Source organism: Ambystoma mexicanum, chromosome 11 (genome assembly GCF_040938575.1).
Source record: "Ambystoma mexicanum isolate Mex_15411 chromosome 11, UKY_AmexF1_1, whole genome shotgun sequence".
NCBI classification, from domain to species: domain Eukaryota; kingdom Metazoa; phylum Chordata; class Amphibia; order Caudata; family Ambystomatidae; genus Ambystoma; species Ambystoma mexicanum.
Genome location: NC_090934.1, coordinates 969,531,415 through 969,555,749, shown reverse-complemented (window position 1 = coordinate 969,555,749; position 24,335 = coordinate 969,531,415). Strand labels below are relative to the sequence as shown.

General features: G+C 47.2%; 1 long non-coding RNA gene across 1 annotated transcript in view; it reads left to right on the top strand.

Moving 5' to 3' along the window:
* Window positions 1-23,978, top strand: part of LOC138503975 (uncharacterized) — a 487,513-nt gene extending 463,535 nt beyond the window's left edge. Inside the window, exon 4 of the long non-coding RNA XR_011279746.1 lies at window positions 23,904-23,978. This is a non-coding gene — a long non-coding RNA (uncharacterized lncRNA). The remainder of the gene's footprint in view (window positions 1-23,903) is intronic.
* Window positions 23,979-24,335: the final 357 nt, after the last annotated feature.

Here is a 24,335-nt window from a genome sequence, read left to right as displayed (position 1 = left end):
TGCGGGTGAACTTCGAAGTCTTGTGCGGGGTATAGTAAAGCCTATTTAGGAGTTTGTATTGCATGGCCCGGTGGCGGAAATTGAGAGAGACCTTTTGGGTGTGTAGGCACATTTTCTCCCAGACTCTGTCGGATATTTCTAGGCCCAGTTCAGCTGCCCAATCGTCGCGTGCTCTGAGCGCTGGGATCGGAGTGGTGTCTTGTAGGATTTTATATAATGAGGAGACGACGCCGCGGGCGCCGCCCGAGTTGGTGATATATGCGATTGCCAGGTTATCGGGGGGCTCATCTGGAAATGAGGGCCATTTAGTGCGAAACGCTGCTCGGAGCCTATAGTATTGGAGGGTCTCTAGAGCGGATCTGGTGTGCCCCTGTTTCCATGTTTGGGGGTTAATGAACCGGCTTTCCGGATAGAAGTCCGATAATGCCTGGTATCCCAGTGCGCCCCAGTGGCGGGCCAGAGCAGTGTCATGCGTGGGTTCTAGGCCCGGGAACGCCCATACCCGGAGCCATTTATAGTAAGGGAAGGAGTCGGATGACAGACACAACAGGCGTGCCCAGGCGCGCAGGGTTACACTGATTGGATCGATAGGGGAGTCAGATATATAGTGCTGATGCAGTATGAGGGACATTATGTTAGTGCCAGCGGCTGCCAGTCGTTCCAATTCAACATGTGGGCGAGCAGGAGAACCGGTTGTACCAATGAGTGGCGTGTTGGGCCTGGGCTGCAGTCCAGTACAGCATCAGGTCCGGAGCAGAGATTCCCCCTCGTTTGTATGGAAGCACCATATCTGTCCACTTCTTGCGTACCGCACCGGAGTGCCATAGGAACTGTGCACATAGTGCATGTAGTTTGGAGAAGTATTCCACCCCGGGCCATACAGGTATGTTGTTGAAAGTATAGAGGAGCTTAGGCAGCAGAATCATTTTAATGAGGGAGAGACGATCTGTCATGGATAATGGGAGGGTGCGCCATCGTGAAAGCTTGGTTTCAACTAACTGTGCTACAGCTGAGTAATTATCGGCGAGCAAGGTGGATTTGGTTAGGGATATTTGCACACCCAGATATTTGACGCCATCCGGGGACCAACGAAGGGGGTATTCGGTGGTGGGTTGTGTAGTAGATTTAGTAAGAGGGAAGATCTCAGACTTCGAGTAGTTAATTGTGAACCCGGAGTGGGTGCCAATGCGGGTGATATCTCTTAGTATAGGGTCAAGATGGGCCGTGGTTTCCCTGATGTACAGTAGGACATCGTCGGCGTATAGGGAAATGATTTTGGGATCATCAAACAGTCGTATTCCTTTGCGGGCATGGCATGAACGGACATAGTCCGCCATCGGTTCAATCGCCAGTGCAAAAAGGATCGGGGAGAAGGGGCAACCCTGTCTGGTACCCCTGAAAAGTGTGAAGAGGTCAGATGTTAGTGAGTTAGCTCTTACTCTTGCAACAGGGGAAGTGTATAGTAATTTGATGAACCCGATCATGTTCGGGCCAACGCCCATTGTCTCAAGTACCAGCCACATATAGTTCCAGGAGACCATATCAAAGGTCTTTTGAGCGTCCAGAGTGACTGCTACAGCCTGGACGTCCTGGTCCATACGGGACATAACGTTGAACAACCTTCTGATGTTGTGGGAGGTGGACCTACCGGGGACGAAGCCTGCCTGGTCCTCGTGAACCAAGTCTGTCATAATGGGTAGAAAGCGGTTCGCTATGATCTTAGCAAAGATCTTTGTGTCGAGGCTCATAAGGGAAAGAGGTCTGTAAGACCCACATTCGTCGTCAGGTTTACCAGGTTTAAGCAGCACCGTGATGACAGCTTCGCGCATGGAAGGGGGAAGGACGGAGACACGTAATGCTTCGTCCCAGATCTCGAGCAGCCTAGGGGCCAAGATGGCGACGTGCTCTTGGAAAAATTTAGTGGTAAGCCCGTCGGGGCCCGGTGCTTTCCCTTTGGGTAGGTCTGAAATGGCTGTCACTATCTCATCGAATGTAATCGTGGAGTCCAGTTGGTCCCGGGTGTGAGGGGATATCTCAGTGGTGGGGATCTAGTCAAGGAGCTCGCGCATGTGTTGTTCGGTGTGTTCGGTAGGTTGGGAGTAGAGGGATCTATAGAATTCGGTAAATATGTCTAAGATACGTTGGTCCGCCCATTGTGGGTTGCCATGTTGATCTTTGATAGAGGTAATCTGCGTCCGGCCAGATTCCCTTTTAGCTAGTGTTGCTAGCGTTCTCCCGGGTCTGTCCCCCTCCCCATACTTCCTGGCGGCCTGTGGGCGGCTGAAGTATTGGATTTCGTTGATAGCAAGTGTATTATATACCTGGAGTTCATCACTGATTTGGGCGAGGGTACCGGGGTCAGCAGCCGTGGGGCATTGGAGCTCTAGTTGTTTCAGTTTGGCTTCGGAGCGCCCAAGGGCAGCTCTTATCGCTTTCAGTACTCCGGCCTCTCTGGAGATAGACATTCCCCTAATATACACTTTGAAGGCGTCCCACCTCACCGCAGCTGATGTATCTTGAAGAGAGTTGCACTCAAAGAAAGATTTGATGTCAGCCAATATTTCAGCCTTGAAGACAATGTCTCTGAGGGCCTCGGATTTAAAGCGCCAGGTGCTGAACGTCGGGATGGGCATCCCCAGTTCCACCGAGACTGTAATTGGGGCATGGTCTGATAGTGTGCGGGGTAGGATCCAGGAGCCCTCCACCCTGCCCATAATTTCCCTTGACACCAGGAACAGGTCTATTCTAGATGAGCTGTCATGCACAGACGAGTAATAAGTGTACTCCCGTCGCTGGGGGTGCAGTGTCCTCCAGACGTCGCAGATGTTCAGTATCTGTATATGGCTACGTAACTGACGTGCAGCACTGGACAGAGCTCTGGTAGCAGTTCCAGTTCTGTCCAGGACAGTGTCCAGAATAAGGTTCAGATCACCTCCCCATATAATTGGTACACCCACGAAGCCCAGTAGTATGGTGGCTACAGCGCCGAAGAATTTGGGAGAGTCTATGTTGGGGCAGTATGTGTTGACCAGAAGATGTTCTTTATTAATCAAAGTGCAATGTAATATAACATAACGTCCCTCCGGATCTATGTAGCTTTTATGCAATATGAATTTGATGGATTTATGGATCATCGTGAGTACGCCCCTAGACTGGGAGGAATAAGAGGTGAAGAATCTGGCGGGGCCCCATGATGGGGCTATGGTCCTTGGGATGTGACCATTGGAGTGTGTCTCTTGTAGAAATAGTACCCTACAGCTATTCCTATTAGCATAGGCCATGATTGGTGTGGTTGCTTAAACCCCGGATGTTCCCGGACATTATGACAGTAGACATTTCATTGGTGGATATTTAATCGCACAATGCACGACTCAGTGAACATCCCATGTCCAGTGATAGTGTGAGCCCAAGAAGTCGGGGTTGAGAGTGCGCTTGCTGCCCTTCAGTACGCGCGCCGCAAAACCTTGTGTGCCTTTTTGGAATAATACCCCATTCCCGCCCTCCACCCTCACCACCAACCCAAGATTAGTAGTGTGAACATCCCCCTCCCCGAGCTGTACGCAGCTGAGCCGTCCCCAACTTGGCTCAGACTGTCCAAAAGCCCAACAGGGGCTAACCCACAACAAAGGTGTATCCAAGAACAGTGCAATCGCAGTGGGGTGCGCCGTTGCCGTGCGCTAGCACGCTTGGAACCAGGTGGTTAGGTTACAAGACGAGCAGTGTTGGCGGTCACGCAATGTATGGCCCCGCCTGTCTAAGTGGGAAACAGGGACCAGCATATGCGTCGTAGCAGTTCGGTTACAATACAAACATTTACAGCAGTCACGTGGCGGATGCCCCCTCATCTCAAGTGGGGAATAAGGGCTGCCGCAGAGGCATCGGAGCATTGCGATTTAACCAACAAGTGCCAGTAATTATTAAAGGGCAGCCCGGATCAATGATGCATTGGCCCCATGGAGTGTATCTCCGAGATGACAAATGAAGTGTGCTTACCAGAGCTATGTATCCTGGTGAGACGAGGTTAACAGGGGGTGCCAGCATTGCCTAGTAAGATTCCCGGGTCTCGTGTAAGCAAAGCCCCTAAAAGGCACGGGCCATGGTCTAGCATTAGTGGGATGAGTTGACACTACTCAGCCGTGAATTTAAGCATACCAAAGGCAGCATGTGCAGACCGGGACATGTTACTGCAACGGGCGGATTATAGGGTCGGACCCCGGAGCCCGAGAGCACCCCCCATGTCAGCCAAGGCCGAAGGCCGGGGCGGTTGGTCAGCCCCCAAGTCTGGCAGGAATGAGTGACCAGCACCTACCCTTCAGGAGCCAGGCCACGACACAAATGCATGCAGTAGCGAAACACAACATCATAGTAAACTAAACCATGTTGCCAATAGCATATCACAAATCAGGGATCAGCAGACTCAGTAAGTTCCGTTGGGCCACACAGTGCGTGTTCAGATGCCGCCAGCGTGGGCGTCCCCCGGATTGTGGAGCGGTATTTGCATCTCGATGAATTTAACCGCCTCATCTGGGACGGTGAAAAAGTACAATTTGCCATTATGGGTGATCTTGAGCCGTGCGGGGAACAGGATGGCATATGGGACGTTGCGCTCCCTGAGCAGTTTCTTAATGCCGAGAAATTGACGTCTCTCCTGCTGCACCGTCACTGAGAAATCTGGGAAGATTCTAATGGTGTGGGCCTCCAGACGTAGGTCACCCTTCTCTCGTGACAGGCGGAGGATGAGGTCCCTGTCTCGGTAGTTGAGAATTTTAGCGATTATGGGCCTAGGGCTATCGCCCGGTTTAGGTCGTGGTGATAGGGCCCGGTGGGCGCGCTCCACCGTGAAGTATGGGGAGAGGGCCGGATTGTCAAGCAGGTCTTTAAGCAATTTCTCCACAGCGTCTTCCATCCGCCCTTTGAGGGCGTTCTCGGGGACCCCGATGATGCGCAGATTATTCCTGCGGGAACGAGATTCCAAGTCGTCGCATTTCGCCCTTACACTCTTCATGTCCCGCGACAAGGAGGCCACAGTGTCTTGGAGCGTGTGTATAGCATCTTCATTAGTGGAGATTCTATTTTCGGCCTCCGTGATTCTGGATCCCGCCTGATCTACCCGAGTTTAAGTGAGGCAACGTTTGCATTAATGTCATCAAGATTTTCGTGGAATGAGGCAAAGTTTTTGGCCATCGATTCCATTAGTGTGGTAAGATCTGGCGCCACAGCCCCGGGAATGGTTTCATTATCGAGGTCCTCGTGTGGGGGCGACATGTGGGCCGCTTCAGCTCGAGGAATCGCCTTAGCGAACCTGTCCATGGTGCCCCCTTTGGCAGTTCCCTTGGAGAGGCTCGACATTGCAGGAAGTAGGAGTCTGGGTGCGGTGTGGTCGCGCCGTGGGTTAAGATGGTGGTGAGGAGGAAGCGGGCCACTGTGGAGTGGAGGGTCTGCAGCGGGTATGACAGCGTCGGCAGATTGCACTAGGCGTAGTGAGGGCAACCAGCTACTGTGGGTATGCAGTTAACCGACCATCCAGTTGGTCGAATTATGGGGGGGTCCCAATTTTGGGGAACCCAGTCGCGCAGTCACCGGGGGGGCGGGGGCCCTCTTTAACGTGAGCAGCTCCAATGGGTCACAGGGGTTGTTATTAGGCAGTCCGGGGGGGGGGGAAGCAGCCGCCGCGGGGACAGGGCCGGCAGATGGACCCACCGCAAAGCTCCTCACCTGTAGGCCGCAGTCCCAAGCGGGAAGAAATCAGCAGGGAGCCCCAGAGTTCCAGCGGTGGGCAGAGGGCCCAGGGCAGGAGCGCCGCCGCGCACCCCAGCGGCTCAGCAGAGTCGGAGCGCCAGCTCGTAGTGGCGGGATGAGCTCCCGTCGTAGGGCGCCGGGCACGGGCCCCCGCAGACGGTCAGAGCGGGATCCTCGCTGCAGGTCCAGAGAGCAGGGAAGGAAGTGCAGGTCACCGCAGCGGCCCCGCTCGCCCACTCCAGTCGGCGCAGGACCGGAGCACCCCACCGCCAGGGCGAGGAGCAGCCGCACGCCACACGCGGGGGGCGGGTGTCTCCGGCAGCCCGGGTCCAGTCAGGAAGGCTGCGCGCGTGGAGCGGACCAGCTTCCGGGGCAGGCGTTGGGTCCGGAGGCTCCAGAGGGCGGCACTCAGCCGGCTCGCAGCGGTCACCGCAGCACCCCGCAGGCCCGGAGTCGGCCCCCAGCGAGGCACAGCGTAGTGGTCGGTTGGGGGCCTTGGGGGGTCCGATTCGCTTCGGGATCAGGCGTGCAGGTAGCCCAGGCAGTCAGCAACACAGGGGGCCAGATGAAGATGCTGGATTATGACAGGAACCGCGGATGTAGTCGGATAATCAGCGGCTAGGCACGGAGCTTCCGAGCTAAGCAGCCATTTTGTAGGCTGCTCAACAGCGCCCCCTTGTGCAGGAGATTTTAACCCTGCTAGAGAAAGGTGCTATAGAACCAGTACTTGTAGCGGAGAGGAACAAGGGTTGGTACTTCCCATATTTTCTAATTCCAAAGAAGGATGGAGGATTGAGACCCATCTTGGACTTAAGATACTTGAACAGGTTCCTCAGGAAGGACACATTCAAGATGGTAACTCTTTCTCAGATACTTCAGGCCCTCCAGCTTCAGGATTGGTTGGTATTATTGGACCTTCAGGGTGCTTACTTTCATGTGCCGATCCATCACAAGCACAAAGTACCTGAGGGTCTCTGTTGGCGGGTGTCATTATAAGTTTCGGGTTCTACAATTTGGGCTGACCTCCGCCGAAAGGGTTTTCACCAAGCTAATGGCGATAATGACAGCGAGTCTCATGAGAAGAGGGGTTCATGTCTACCCCTTCCTGGACGATTGGTTGATCAGGGCCAGTTCCCCAGAACAGGCCCTGGAATATCTCAACTATACCTATCACTCCCTTCACAGGCTGGGTTTCTCTCTCAACTTCAAGAAGTCCCACGTGATACCATCACAAAGACTCCAATTTATCAGAGCAGTCTTGGCATCCTGCATTTTTCTCGTGCCAGAGGCTTGCCTGAGAATGAGATCTCTCCAGTGTGCTCAGGACCCAGTGGTCACAATTCTCAGGAAGGATATCAGATGATCTGCAAATTCCAAACAGAGTCACACTGGATCTTCAGTGGTGGGCCTGTCGAGAGAACATCTTGAAAGGAGAACCGTTTTGGCAACCATGGCCGGAGATAACAGTAGTGATGGACGCCTCACTCACGAAGTGGGGAGCCCATCTCGGCCATTTGACCATCAGTGGTCGTTGGTCTCCATCGGATTCCAAACTACATATCAACCTTTTAGAGCTGAGGGCAATCAGACTAGCGCTGAAGGCTTTTCTGCCCTCTGTACGATGAAAGAATGTCCTGATAATGATGGATAACAGTCGTCATGTACAGTTTTCACTAGTTCCCTCCCAACGTTCTCGTTGTGCACAAGTACAGCTAGCCTTGTTCTGGCCTCCATACTGTCTATGCCGAAATGCAACCTTTTGGGCCTGTACTTTAGGCACATATTATGGAACACCTTCAAATCCCCGTTATGACAGAATTCTGTGAGTCTCTTCAGGCCTCGAAAGTGTTTTATCATACACAATTTTCTCGAGCGTTGTGTGGAGGTGAACATGGCACCAACCACTTCTTCTTGCGTTCCTGCTCCTTCGATAAAGGTCCATGTGCACATTCGTGAAAATGTTGGTTTTGTGTACCTTGGAACAATGGTGCATCAATGAATGCCATTTTTCAAGTAGAAGTTCTACAGACCCATCACAAGTTTTGGAGCTCCAACAAAAGATGGTTGCTGATAGACTGACACCACTGACACCTTTTTTTTTTACCAGCAGCTGTAATTTTTTTATTGACTAATTTGGCAACGTGCCATACATCAAACTGATGACGAATGTGTGTAAACTGCTCGCGCATGGCCTTGGCTATTGAAACATGCCTGTCAGTGGCAATCAGGTCTATTTGCATTCCCCTGGATTGAAGATATTCAACGGATTTGATGAAACCATGTTTCTCCATGGCCACAGAAGATGTACATTCGGACACCTGTACGATCTCCGAACTCACAATTTCTTTTACTTTCCATGTCTTGAAAGTGGTATGTGCAGTACTTTGCTGAAAATCCAGGGCTGTCACAATGTCTGTCGCCAGCTAGCCAGAAACGTTCGCCAGAGAATGTACTTTCGATTGACATGTGTTCAATTTTTCAGGCCTAATAGCAGGGAATAAGAATTCCCTTTGATGTTTGTAGTACTGGGTTTGAGCAAGGAACTCAACTCCCACAAATTGACAGAACCTTGAAATCTTATCGAAAGTCGACCCGCTGAAAAGTAAAGCTGCTGAACATAGTAGATTTCCAGCTGCCACTTTGCTCAGCATCGGTTGAGCGGACCATGAAAATGTGTTATGGAGGTGGACACAGCTGGCTTGGATTTTCAAATTAGTGCCTTGTAATACACGAGACACATTCACCAATGGCTCCTGCATATGTTTCCCCTCAATGTATGGCCACATTTCAACATCTGTACAATCTCTAGCAGGCAGTTGTCGAATACAAAGTATTTTTGCTCCTTTAAGAGCCAATCGTCCGGCATGAATGTGTTTTGTGACTCGACTGTGGCGGACAAATCGCCCAAACTAGGCAAACTGAAGTTGAGATCTTTAGCAAGGGCCTCGGTCGATTGCATTGAAGCTTCAGTCTCTTGTAGTTCAGGTTGTGATATTTGCACATGAATTGGAGAAACAGGTAACATCAAACGTTTCTTGGGTGGAACATTTTTAGCGGGTGTAGTTTGTGTCAAGGGGTCTGCGAGGAATTGCAATGCATCTACATTGTATTCAGTTTCATCTTGGCGAGTTCTCACATGGTAACAATGGTCCATGGACACTTTGCACAGTTAACCAGTGATATTCCATTCAGTTTCCGGCCACTGGGCATAAGCATCACGAGTCTGCTTATTGACTGGATCATGCTGCGCCCCAAATAGTAGTTGCTCCATTGTGAAATATGTTTGGCAAGTGACATCTTTGGTTTCATTTATTGTCTGTGTCTTTATACTTCTCTTCCTTCTGGGCCTCCAAGGGATGTGTTGAAAAACATGCTCAATGTATAGCACACATACAGCATATACCACTTTAAAAACAAAAACATATGAATAAAACACCAGCTTAAAAAGTTCTACAAAACAAACTTGTTTGTTCGTTACCCTCGATTTCTTGATTTTCTTTGAAACCGTGGGCCACCGCACCAGCAAACTGAAAAAAACAGTATTTTTATATGGTTTAAATCAAACGCATTTAATTTACACGCAAACAAACAAATGCACATATCTACAAACAGAACCAACTTCATTGACTTGAAAATAATACAACGTAAAAATGTGTTCCAAATGCAATGTTATGTCCAATTCTATTCAATATTAGGTTATGTTCACCTCTGGTCCATGTGCCTCCTCTTCTAATTCCACACCTTGTGTACATTCCTTGAATAGAATATTCATTAAAATAAATAAAAAGTCAATCCTACTGGAAATTAAAATCTTTCATTGCACGGAGCACTTACACACAAAATAGTATTAAATGAATTAGAACTGTATACTACAAGGTTTGTTGTCGCAGCACTAATAGAACATTCCTATGAACATACCCTCACAGTGTACGTCATTTAGTCATAATATACATTTCAGATTTATAATGTATTCTGCACTAGGGAGAAAGTGTAACGTTAGAACCGAAATCAGAATAGTTTGAAACAGTGCACGGTTACATGCATTTCACTCTCTAATAATATCCTTTGTAGGATTTACTTTCATTCTTGCAAGGGAACTGTAAGAACGCAGAGCTCATACTCTCCAGTTGCAAAGGAGGAAGTGATAGTAATCGAAGTTCCAGCATCCCCTTGTAACACAGTACTTGTTTTAGTATGGATGAAAATAGCGAAATGAAAAGGAGACAATGAGATGCCGACAATGGTACATATAGAGAGACACCCATACATGCCAATTAGTGTAAATAACCCATAGCACACTTAAACTGCTTTGCCGTCAGGCAGAGAGAAAATGGCGTCTTGCTTATTCCCCTTCTGCTAAGATTCTTTTTCGCAGCACCCTTCTGACCTATCATAGGGCTTTGATTACTGCTAAAAAGTTTTATTATAGCCAGGAAGTTCTATCAGCGCTTAATAAACCTAAAGCCCTCTTTGATCTTGTCCAATCTCTTTCTTCCCCTGAGACTGGAAAGGCCTCTGTCTCTCCTTCACAAGGCCTGTGTGATTCTCTTTCTGATTTCTTTCTTGAAAAGATCTCTATTATTCGCAACCACATAAAGGCTGGTCTGCCGTGGCTCGCAGCCCCTAAAATTGTCACCTCTTCTGCTTCTCCTACTGCTTCGTGGTCTTCGTTTCCGCATTTCTCTAACTCCGACGTATTGGCAGCTATTTCTAAACTAAAGTCTGCTTCTCCCAACGATGCTATACCTCTTATTCTTTTAAAGGAGGTATCTGCTGAGATTATCGAGCATATCACTACTGCTGTGAACACTTCCTTCTCCACTGGCCTTATTCCTCCCTCTCTTAAGCACGCCCTTGTGGTCCCCCTTCTTAAGAAGCCGTCTCTCGATCCAGACATGCTGTCTAATTATCGCCCTATCTCACTTCTTCCTTTTCTCATGAAGCTGATGGAGGCTTTGGTGTCCCCTCTTCTTTCTAACTTTCTTGAGTCTTCTCATTTCTTTGATCCATTTCAGTCTGGTTTCCGCCCCGGGAGGGGTACTGAATCTGTCCTGAACTCTGTGCTTGATGACCTGGTATGCCTGGTGGATGAGGGTGGTGTCGGAGCAGTCCTACTCCTGGATCTGTCGGCTGCTTTCGACACCGTCGATCATTCCATCTTGCTTTCCCGCCTTTCCAAAGCTGGTCTTTCTGGCTGGGTCCTGGACTGGTTCACATATTTTCTGTCTGATCGCTCTCAGTCTATCTCTCTTCCTCCTTTTCGTTCTAAGTTGGCTACACTTCTTTGTGGTGTCCCTCAGGGTTCTGCACTCTCTCCTATTCTTTTCAATATTTATATTAGATCCCTTCTGCTCCTTATTCATTCACACGGTTTCCGCTATTATTCTTATGCGGACGACACTCAGATTCTTGTCCGCCTGGACCTCACTCAAGCTGAGACTGCTGCTCGTTTTAACAATTGTCTGGAGGATTTGGGGCACTGGATGATGACTAATTGGCTAAAACTGAATGGCAGTAAGACCGAGGTCTTGGTTGTGGGTACCTCGTCTCCCCTTCTGTATTGGACCTCGCAATTCTGGCCATCGAGCCTTGGTCCTCTCCCCCTGCTGGTTAAATCAGTCCGTAACCTTGGTGTTAAAATCTCTGCATCTTTGGCTCTTGATAATAAGGTGGCTAGTGTCTGTAGTACCGGGCACTTTAAACTCCGCATTTTGCGGAAAGTACTGCCTTTTATTCCGGTTGAATGCCAGGCACCAGTAGTGGCAGCCTTGGTCCTCAGCACGCTTGATTATTGTAACTCTCTTTATCTGGCCCAGCCTCGCTATCTGATCCAAAGGCTTCAACTGCTGCAAAATGCCGCCGTTCGTTCTATACTTCGCCCTCCCTTTGGATCCCACATCTCTCCTCTGCTTAAGAAACTCCACTGGCTTCCTGTGGCCAGTTGGATCTTGTTTAAATCACTATGTCTGGTGCATCGCGCCTTCTATGGCTTGGGCGCTGAGTATCTTCAAACTAAGTTTGTCCACTACACTCCTTCCCGTCTACTGCGTTCTCAATCTGCGTGTTTTCTTACTATCCCCCACTACCGTTTGTCACGTATGGGAGGCCACGCCTTCTCGATGGCAGCTGCTAAATCCTGGAATAAGTTGCCTATTGCTCTTCGGGCAACTGAAGACCACCTTACATTCCGTCGATTGCTGAAAACTACTCTGTTTTAGGCCACCATTCCTTCTTATGGTATTATTGTGGCCTTCTGGTCCTCTACTATACTCAGTAACTAGCGCCAAGATACCTTCGGGTGTACGTGCGCTTTACTAAATTTCTATAACATAACATAATAAACATTTTAATTCTATTTGAAATTCCAAGAATAACACATTCTCGTAAAGGACAAGTACAATAAAATTACTTGATAGGCGAGTGAATTTGATATTGACTCCGGAATAGAAATTGATGCAGAATCTTTCTCCTTCATTTTCAGTGCATTGCCATAAAGTGGTACAAGGGAAAAGGATAGTTGTATTAGATATGTGGGCAGATCGAACGCTCAAGAATACCACTTTGTGCATGTAAGTAGGGCTCACCATTGGGATACTGGATATGTCAGTGATTTCATCACTTGTGAGGGTATGTGCTTCCATCAGTGTGCTCTACAAAAAAAGGCCATGTCAAGCAATTGATTACGAAAACATTATGCGACTTTTAAAGGGCACTATGGCATTGATTTCTAATGGTCATATTTCCTTGATTTATTAGAGGCTCCAAAAAGCAGGGACAGATGTAGTATGGTAAAAATGTAATAGAATCTGGTAACTATGGAAACTTTAGTAAGACACATTTTAAATAAATATACACCGAAAGCACCAATACGTTCATGAAGTTACCTTTTCAATACCCTACCCCAATTAGATCAAGAGATCATAGATAATACTTATTTATGCAGACCATCCTCCTACATACCAACAAACGCAGCTAATTCATCACCCAGGGCTCACCTGAGGCAACATTTGCATTAATTTAGTTGGAATTGCAATCAGAAGTAATTTACAATGAATTCTGGGTCGACGCTTTTTTGTGTACTTTGATTCTTTGTACATATCGTCGGTAAAGGGCAGGCTGCAGATGCTGAATCTATTGGCCCTCACGTCCTTCCAGACATTCTGTGCTCTACTTTCAATCACGTCCACCAGAAAACAGCAATATTTAACCCATCTTCTTATTAAATCATTATCCTTCGGGAATGTATGCAGGACTATGCCTGACTTTTTAAAAGTCAGTAAGATCTGTATAAAAAAATATAAATAATTATACTGTATGCATGAGATTGATGGAATTAGATCACAGCTTTCTATGCAATATTTGTTTTAGTCAAAGAAGGAAAACCTGAGTAACCTAGTCGAATGAACACAGCAATAACTTTCTTACGGAATTGATTGGTATACCGCAAATCGTAACATGTTATTTGTCCATTGAATGCACTTTCGTGCATCAAAAGGAAACATGCTTATAAACATGGACCACGAAAGATTCCATTCTATTACAGTGGACATTATGCGATGTGCTATTTGTCGAGATAAAAATACTTGAAACATTAGACAATGGTGAAGTCTTTGAGATAAATGAACATTACAATACTGGGTACATTAGGTGGAAATAGATAGACAATTTGAGATCAGCAAACAATGAATATAGGGAATAGGTGACCTACCCTTACCTGGACAGACAAACAAGCCGATTCAGCAAGCAGGGGAGCAAGTTGCCGGGGAACAGGTAGCATGATAAAGAGATACCTTGCAGGGCTCAGAGATGTTCTCCAGTTAAATGTCAAGGTGTTTATAAAGGATTAGAAAAGTGGTTATGTATGTGAATGTGTGACGTGTTTGTTGCGGGTTCTTGAAGAGGGGAGCCTGGAGACACTGTGTCACGGGAGGCCATGAGAACAATGGTCACCGTCCAGAAGAGCCCTTTTGAAGTGTACATGGTGTTTGGCACCTTGGCATGTCCCATCTTCCCAGCCCTCTTTGCAAGACCATGGCCACAGGTGCGAACTGCCATTGATACTGGAGGTGGCATGGATGCGCATGGCCACAGGTGCGAACTGCCATTGATACTGGAGGGAGCATGGATGAGCATGAGGTGAGTGCAAAAGGGCCGGAATACTGCTGAAGGGAGACACACCTATGTGGATTGCAGGGGTGGGGTCTTGAGATGGGAGCCTGGAGACACTGGGTCTGGGCAGGCCATGAGAACAATGGTCACCATGCACAAGAAACCTTTTTGAGCTGTCCATGATGTTTGGCACCTTGGCCGTTCCCATCCTCCCAACCCCTTGGGAGCGCATGGCCACAGGTGCGAACTGCCATTGATACAGGAGGAGGGATGGATGGGCATGAGGCAAGCCCAAAAGGCCTACTACACTGCTGAAGCGAGACACACCTATGAAGATTGCACGGGCGGGGTGTTGAAGAGGGGAGCCTGGAGACACTGGGTCTGGGGAGGCCATGAGAACAATGGTCACCTTGCAGAAGAACCCCTTTGAAGTATACATGGTGTTTGGCATCTTGGCCGCCCGTTCACACCCACCCACTACCAGAGTGGGGTGTAATGGAGTGGGGATGGATTTTTGCGGATGAGGCAAGCTTAAAAGGGCACCAACCATTCTTTTATGTCCCTAATAAACGAGTGAGCGTTTTCTCGATTCACTGAAAAATTAAAACTATTTGTATATGCTCATTTGTATTTTATTTAGATTGGTGATGTTGATGGCTCTAAAAAACTACAAATTGTATATTTGAGGTTGCATCACAGTGTGTGAAAATCCCCTGTACTGTCCGCTGTCACTGGGGAATTTGGCGTTAATAGCTTCAACGACACAGGCGTATATTGCTCGTCGAAAGTGGAATCCAAGCCTACCATAAAGCCACCATGTAAATGAACAGTAGGCCACCAGCCTGTAACACCTATGGAAGAGAAACATACATACTGTAATTAAATGAACCTGATAAGTGTTTAACCCTTACTTAAAAATGCACCCTGTATTCTATGTCATAGTTGCCCGTACAAAGTTACTTCATGGATAAATGAACTTGTGCTTTCAAGTCTCGACACATTACAAAAGTGAACACCCATTCAATCCATAACGTTTGGGGGCACAGAGGAATATTGTTTCTTAGTTGAATGAGAAAGAAACGTAAGCGATGAACACTCTGATATCCAAAAAGCATGAGAAATATATTCAATTTGCAGACTATGTTCATCTGACAGTAATCGATCAAAGTTACAACAATGTAGGAGACAAACATTAAATGTTAGTCGTCTCAGTGTTCAAAATGACCTCACATCTAGAGTACACTTACTCGTTACTTGGATTGCGAGGGCGAACTGTTGCGTGAAGTTCATGCATAAGCATCATCATAATCCTCAACACGGACCTTGTGAGGCAGGCTGCCTTGAAGTCATGCATCTTGGTAATGCATTGCGGTGGTGTGTCTCCTTCTGATATGTAGGGCAAGCAGCCAGAGTTTTCTTGGCAGCAGCAGTTCTCCACCTCGGTTGGCATGACCTTGCAACGATTGCAGGTACAACGGGTGGAAACGTCTTCCATGCGACTGGCTCAGGCTCATGCTCCGGTGATTCATCTTTCCCACTATCGTTTGACTCCCCATCGTTTCCGCATCTTTCTCTTTCAATTACTTCCTCCTCAGAATACTCAGGCTCTTACTGGTAGGACTGTATTGTTGCCATTATACGACACATTTTAAAATAAAATGCAAGTAACGATTGAAATCCAATTGTTGGCTCGAGAGGAGAGCTCAGGGGCAACATGGTCGCCCTGGAAGCAAGATGACACGGAGCAACACAGGTTCGATCCCTGGGTCCGCAATTAAAAACCTCTGGGCTTAAGCGCATTATAAATAACCTATCATATCATATCAATAGTAATGCTAGTGTAATTATCTGTTCGCATGGGCTTTGTGCAATGAAGATAGCTGAACAGAGCAGAAACGAGTCACAGGCAGTGAAACGATTGAAAAAGTAACTCTAATGTTGTCTGATGAGAAGGGGTCTGTTTATACTTATTGAGGAAAGAGGCGTATAACCATTTCCATGTAGACACGTCAATAGCTTGCGCACAGAGAACCTTGACACTAGACATTCATTGGCACTGTGAAAAGGGGTTTAAGCATCTAGTGATGTCAGCTTTAGGGGCGGGTGATATGATTTAGTGCCGCAAGGGCACTTGAACTTAGGGCGATGCAGTAACGGCTAAGATTAGCACAAGATGGCCACACCCAACCCGTTGTTTTCGCATGTGTAAAAGTGAGGAAAACCAAGGTACGATGCATAGGAATTTTTTTCACGATTGCTCACAGTATGCTTAAAAACACATGCCCGAAACTCTCAGGCCAATAACATTTTTGAGCGCACTGCCTCTTTAAGGGTTACCTTGCATACCTTGCAGCGATATCTATTTTGAACCGCTCTTCTGATTAGGGTTCCTATTTTGAAATCCCTATAGCAATTCAGTGTTTTAAAGAACTGAAAAATGTATTTCCTCCAGTCCCTTTTATTGTACCGGTGGGATTTTAATCTGGTATTAATGTGCTTAATGAGAACTCTTTTTGAACCCTTGCATTCTTGTCCAATAAGAATGCTAACCCTTAAGACTATCTTTCTAACAGCAATTACATCCGCCTGAAGAGTGAGTGAGCATCAGGCTCTTTCTTCTAAGCCACCTTTCACAACCTTTTTTAAGGATTAGGTGGTTTTGAGGGTACGTCCTTCTTTCCTACCTAAAGTAGTATTGGAATTCCTTTTGGCACAACAAAATTGTGTAGCCTACTTTTTACCTGCCTCCTCATCCCTCTGAGGAAAAGAGGTTACATTGTTTAGACCCAAAGAGGACCTTAAGCTTCTATATTTCTAAAATGTTCAAAGCCAGGCAAGATGAGCAGCTCTTTGTGGGCTTTTCAAGTCGCAAATTGGGACAAGCTGTCACCAAGCAAAACATCTCTCACTGGATAATCTTATACATTTCTGAATGCTATACTAAAGATCTGCCAGATGGTTTAAGAGCGATTTCGACCGGAGGAGTTGCTACTTCTTTGGCTCTTCAGAGAAGGGTGCCGGTACAGGAAATTTGTAGTGCAGCAACTTGGTCCTCTTTGATTGATTGATTATTTGTATAGCGCCCATACACAGTGTTTCAAAGCACTTCAAGGAGGGAGGGCACATGGCAGAATACAAGTACATTCATACAAGTCCTTGAAACAGTACAGAATGTGAAAAATAACTATCTAATCATAATAGATAGTACACGTTCATGTAACAAGCAGTAACATTACTATGCCTGACGACAATTTTTGCAGCACAAGAGTGACAAGAGGAGGGGAGGAGGAGGGGTGAGGGGAGAGGAGAGTAGAGGTGGGAGAGGAACAAAACCAGTGACTATCAGTTGAAGGTCGACAACTTATTCAAGATAGTGCTGGGGAGGAGAAAAAACAGAAGGGACATGGTGGGCAGACAAGCTGTTATCAGTGGTCAAGGGACCAATGATAAAAGTAAGTGCTAAAAAAGTTAGAGGAGAAGGGGGTGAGATGGGGAAACGTCTATTAAGACAGGCGGCTACAAATTACTATGCCTGACGGCAATTGGGGTAGTGCCAGAAAAAGACAGACGGAGGAAAAAGGAGGGGGGGTGGTGGAGAGGGAGAAGGAGGAAAGAAGGGAGAAGGTGGCTGAGGTGTAGAGACAGGAAGGGGAGAGGGGGAAAAGAAAGCAAAACACAGGGGGCAAAGGTAAAAAAGAGGGTGAATAAGAGGGGGGATGGGAAGGTTAAAGGGGGATGCAAGGGAGACAGTGGACACTGGAGGGGGTAGGGGAGACATGGGGACACTGGCAGGGGGCAGGGGGAGACATGGAGACACTGGAGGGGGTGGGGTAAACATGGGGACACTGGTGGGGGGCAGGGGAGACATGGGGAAACTGGCGGGGGCAGGGGAGACAGGGACACCGGCAGGGGCAGGGGAGACATGGGGACACTGGCGGGGGCAGGGGAGACATGGACACACTTGAGGGGGCAGGGGAAACATGGAGGAAACTGGTAGGGGGCAGTGGAGACATCGGGAAACTGGCAGGGGAGACAGGGACACTGGCAGGGGCAGGGGAGACATGGGGACACTGGCGGGGGCAGGGGAGACATGGGCTCACTTGAGGGGGCAGGGGAGACATGGGGAAACTGGAGGGAGGCAGGGGAGACATGGGAGACATGGGGACACTGGCAGGGGGCAGGGGAGACATGGGGACACTGACGGGGCAGGGGAGGCAGGGGGACACTAGAGGGGGGCAGGGGAGACATGGGGACACTGGAGGGCGGCGGGGGCGACATGGGGAAACTGACGGGGGCAGGGGAGACATGGGGACACTGGAGGGGGGCGGGGGAGACATGGGGACACTGGAAGGGGGCGGGGGAGACATCATGAGGACACAGGCGGGGGCAGGGGAGACATGGGGACACTACAAGGGACCTAGAAGGGATGGATAGAGGCATACCATTGTGGACAGGGGTTGTCACGATTCCTGCCCCCAGCCCACCGGTATATCAGGCTGGAGCCAGGTCACGGCCACCTAGTCGGCCCCTAAAGGAATCTCCATCTCCCCAGACACCTACTTGGACTCCTTTGGCACCAAGCTCACACACAGTCCTGAGATCCACTTAGTATTGGACTTGCATTGTATTATGGGGCAATGGATGCCCCCATGTAATTCAGTTCCTTGAACTGGATGAGCGGTCTAGTCTTTCGGGTGTGGCTCAGCCCAGGGATACCTGGGATACCTACAGACTATTTAAACCACACCCGGCCTGAGAAGCATGCTTTGCGTTTCTGTGCACCAGCAGCGTGACACTCACCGTGCTCGGATCTCCTGAAGAGGCCTGCGTCTTTCTTCAGCGCCAGCGCACCTGCAAGAATAAGAACTTTGTTGCCAATACTCACCTCGAAGAGCATCCAACTTCTGTCCAGCTCTTCCCAGTCTTGCGGATTCCTACGGCAGAGTCATCTCCATCTCGGCACGCCGCGCCCTACCAAAGGGGAGAAGAATAGAAGAAAAGACGTTAGTAAGCATTCTGCAATACTTAGCTCTCTCGAATTTGCAAATAGAGTTTAATCCTTACCTGAACTCCCGTCAATCAGACAACTTCTGCTCCGGAGCATCCCGCTGATCTGAAAGAGGGGAAAAGACACATCATGTTTGCGCAAAACATTGAAGAGGCGCCACACATCGCGCTTTCTCATCGCAGCTCATCTCCTCAGCTCGCTTCCATGCTGGGTTACTGCGGCACCTAAAAGGACACAGAAAAGACGAACATTGGTTAGTGCTAAGGAAGCTAAGCATCACGCTCCGCATTCCTACTTACTTCAGCAGCCCATCACCATCCTCAAGACCTTCATCACCTAAGGAAAGAAAGACACAGTATTAAAGGGACTAGAGCCATCAGAACTTTTGTAAGACTCATTCCAATTACCGGTCGGGCTGAAGCCGCAGCAAGCCCCGTCTGCCGGGCCCGTACCAGTGAAGCAACTAGGCACCCTCCAACCCACATCACCCAACGCACCCCTGCATCGAAGGCAGGACGGAGAGCGCCCCACATCAAAAAAACGAGGTGAGTAGAGGTCCGGGGGAAGGTTGGGACCCAGGGAAGAACAGGGGGGCAAGACAAGCAAGACCAATAGGGAATTGACCTCTGATAATACTGTGTTTCAGGCCTAGTGCTTGGTTGAACAAGTCCAGGGAAGGGTTCGAAGTGGTCAGAAGTCCGGACCGGCTGAGTGGCGTCCCCGTGGATATCAGGTGAGCGTTACAGGGGTAGACAGGGCCTTAGGAGTGGGCCTTATGAGGAGAGGCAATAATAAGAGGCTGATATGCAACCTGAAATCATTACAAGCCGTGTAGAGAAATTATAACCACTGTTTCTTTAACAAATATATATCAAACAAAACAACCAATAGCCCCTTAGGTTAGTGCTCTGTGCACCTTTGGCTTGCACCCATCCGTCCAATCAGTCTTAAGTCACCACACATTGTTCTCTGCACAGTGCCACAAACTCCAGCCAAGCCCCCCCCCCCAAAAAAGACATTATAAATGCACCAAGAAAATACAAACTGTTGCTGGCAGCTTATCAAACAGTCAATTTGGTACCAATTAGTTAAGGCATGAAAACCCAAAGTTCTTTTGCTCCATGCTCTAAACCCGTGCTCTTAGTCCTGCTCTTAATCTTGAAAATTACAAGCATGCAAACTGATCTATGGGCATTTGGGTTAAGACCTGGGGTCCTGGGGTAGAAATACCTCCTCTCTCTCCCTTCATCCCCAAGCCTCCTCCGACACAGCTCCTTAAGTTTCCTTCGTGCTGGAAGCATACCAGCCCACCTCCAGCCCAGGCACCACAAAGCGTGGAGAGACTGCAGACAGCCAATACATGCAGATCAGACTCAGATCCCAACCACAGCTGCTGCAGCCGCCGAGAGAAGAGCCAGCTCCAGCAACGCCACCAATTAAAGTAATGAGCATGAAAAGCAGCGTTAAAAGGTGGGATTAAAAGGCAGTACCAAAGGCAATCGGAACAAAACAAAACTGATGCTAAAGCGGGTATGCCGGGAATCCAAAATGTCCTACTGCCTCCACACAAAAATAATCATTACAAACAACTGGAAGCAGAAGGCAAGGACGTTTACTCGAAGCAGCTCAAACAGCGGGGACAGCCTGATACTGGCCCCGCTCTGCCTTTTATTTGGTGGGTTGGTGTTCGAATACTTAAAATTGGGGCCTCACTTTAGGACGTGGATTAAATTGTTATCTTCTAAGCCCACATCCAGATCATCTCAGAAAGGTGAGGTATGCAGAGAGAAACCCAATGTGGGAACCCAATATTCACACTACTCTTTTCTCCTGTAATTCAGACTCTTGCATGGGATTTATGCAATACATGTGTGGCGAGAGGTATATTTGTTGAGGACAGGTCTCATATAATTTCTCTGTATCCTGATGGCTTTTCATTTTACAAATGTGATCCGGAGAATACTTTCTCTCTAATGTTTGAGAAAATTGAGAGCTTTTGCAATTATATGCGGATATGTAAATTCTGCTTCTACCCTCTAGGTAGTTGTGCCAGGAAATACCACACAAAAAACAGGCTTGCAAATTAAATAGGTGAAGCAGTCAATTCCCTACCAGACAATACAAATTGTTATGGCGGGTGTCTGTAATCTTTGTCTCTCCAGATGTTCTGGACTACAACTCTCATGATGTCTCAACATTGACTATGCTGGCTGTGGCTCACGTTAGTTGTTGTCCAAAACATCTGGAGAGTCAAAAGTTGCAGACACCTGTCCTAGGGATTGAGTAAATGTTGGATTCAATATGAATAGTCAATTGACTTTTGGATCAGACTTCCGGTTGAGAGTGCCAGATTTTGAGTTATACTATCTGGCGACGCTGCTCCATATACCGCCCGGTGGTTTGAAGGAGGGAATACTTTGGAGGGAGCATTGTTGGACTTTTATTTATTAATGATACGCTTATGGTATGTATACATGTTTGATGATTAGGATGCCTTGCCGTGGTCGAGTGTATTGATAGCATAAAAGGTTTAGAAGCGACTTGTTAAAAACATATAGTGGCAAACCCCACATGAAGATAGAGTGCTAATATGGGGGCTTAAACACACCAGAAAAAATAGCCCAAATACTGAATGTGTCCAGATGGGAATATAAGGGTTTGAACAAGATGGGGCACAAATTCCAGGAACAGGGGTTTCAAGAAACTGATAAGAATAAGGGATGAAGTCAGAATGTCTGAGGTTCGGTTTCTCCAATATGCGGCCTTGAAGAGGGGGACTTCGAGACTTTGGTCAGACATAGATGCTAAGCACAAAAGCAATCTAGGCCTGACAATTCTGCTGGATTTACGGAAGGGTGCAAAGGTAATTTACCTTCTCTATAAGGCTGTAGGGATGGTGGAGTCCCCGCAAAATGAAGGTGAGGAAAAGTGGGCTAGAAATACAGAGGTGCAACTATCATTTGTGCAGTGGGACTTTGCAGGCCGATTGGCAGAATCGATCAGCAGAAATGCACATTCAAGATGATTTAGTTACAGTTTTCGATAAAATATATTTATGTCTGCATGCCCTACATCCATTTGTTAGGAAAAGACAATCCAACTGCCTACAGGGCTCCCACTGAGCTGTCACATTTTACCAGCTATTGTGGAAGTGCTCAGTTATCCAGGACCAAGTTATAAAGGTTAGGTAAGTGATGTAAGTGCATAGTTTAAATTAGACAGAACTCATAGTGTTGGAGAGCCGAAGAACCTGGGAAAAATCTGTCAATGTGGCGTTAGATTGAGGTGCGTTGCCGACTGTGCTGTTATATCCCCTTGGTGTGTACCCACAACAATAAGGCACAGGACACACAATGGAACAATTGATTCAATTAAATAAGAACACAGTAATATGAGAGATGTGCCAGGGTAGGAGTTAACACTTTAGGAAAGGTCTCAACATCTGATGAGTGTGCTGCAATACTGCCTTTTCAGGGCTGCGATCTGTACGGTAGAATGCACTAGGCCAAATGACCTGTCTTGTTTAATGATAGCCCTTCCAGTTTATTGTTTAATTGGTTTACTATATGGTTTAAAAATGAAACTCTCTCCATTAGTGTGGAAATTGTCATAGCCTATTTGACATTGCCAGTTGAAAAAATGCGATTCTCGAATGGTCCTTAACATCTGGTGTGTGTGCTGCAAAAATTCCATGTTCTTTTATTAATCATTACGTTTTATTATTTTGAATTTACGAAGCCCAGTAAGCTTATCATACAGCCAAGGCAAGGCAACATGTTCCGTAAACAAAACACATACATTTTCTCCAGAATTATACTTGCTATGTAAACATTTTCTGATGGCTGGGTCGTGATTTTACAAGATATAGAGAGGCCTGTGCCTAAACAATGTGTCCTCTTATAGATAGCCCTTCCAGTTTATTGTCTGTTTATTTATGCTGTTTAAAAATTGAACTGTCTCTGTTGGTATTGAACATATCAGCCTACGTGACACAGAAATGGTGAGGAATTTGATGATAGTAAAGATATTTAAACAAAACATTGTGATCTGTGCATGTGAGAAATTTGAAATAGGTAACGTAGACTAAATCACGCATTTGATTATAATAGATGTTTTGAATCTCATTTGCACGTGCACAGTCCTTTCTCAGATCACACATACAAATAAATCTGAAATACATGCACAGGTGTCAAAGAACAGGACTCTCCCAGTTTTGATGACTCTTGATAATGCAAAAAGGTGAGAGATGATAACAAGGCCAGGTGATCTCGATTTGATCATGAACAAGGAAACTCTACCAGTATTTGACATTGATAGGCAGCCTGAACAGGCCTACAGAATGGGAGGCTCTCAAACACTTTGCCACGCAGACCCCACTTACTTCTGGGATTATCGTACAGCAACACAACAGGCCTCGCATCTGAACTAAAGTGCCCACCCCATAACAACTAACCAGCATTAAAACAAAATGGTGATGGGATTCATGCTGTCAGTCTGCCATCACATGACGTCATCCAACCACAGATTAGCGTTGCATGCCACTCTTCTCTCTCAAGGCATTTCCCACTCTTCTACCTCCTATGTTTTGTAATTTACAGAAAACTCTACGCACGTGATTTCACCAGACACACTCAAACAGTCCTAATAAGCTATATGTCCCGACTTCAGTGAACTGTGTGATTCCAAGTTATGCAACAGTGTCATGTGCTGCACTGCACATCCTGCTCAGCTTTCACCATCATGAATTAGGAAATCCGGTGTCAGGGTATGAATAAAGCTTAATGAGGAAATCAGTATTTGAGTACCCATCTCCAAAGGCAAACAATATTATTTGAGATACCTGTACCCTACCTTTGCTTCGAGAGCCTTCGTGCTGTTCAACACATTCTCTTAGCCATAATTTAAGTGAATAAGTGCTTGGTTTGCAAACTTAAATGAGGACAGTTGAAGTTATATCGATTTGCCCAAAGTATATAGAGTAATTTTAGAGCCACTTAACAGTGTAATTTGAAACTTAGTAATTGTTCTGTATTTCTGATATTTTCAGAGGCACAGTTAGTACATGGGATTCAAAATCTAAAAAGCCTTGCAACTGCACCAAATCCCAATGCCTCAAACTGTAAGTACAAAGAATTGAACCAGTTACCAACATAGGCATTGCTAGATTGTTTGTACTTGACAGCAATCAATTATTGAGATGTTGTCACTGTATAAAATGGATTGGTGACCTCGGCAGCCAATGATATCAGTGGAAAGGACTTTGTACTATGTACAGACCTCTTGCACATCTAAAACATACAGATGTGATTTATATAGTCAACGTCCACCATTGTGATGTTGTGCGACAATAAAATCGCATATGTGGAAAATTAATTTCCTTTGCTGCTTCCTTCTAAAGCATTGCAGGCGCTACTGCCCACTTCACCGTGTCTAGCAATGTGATCCCCTTCAAACCCTCTACCCCGGGAGACCTCCAAGA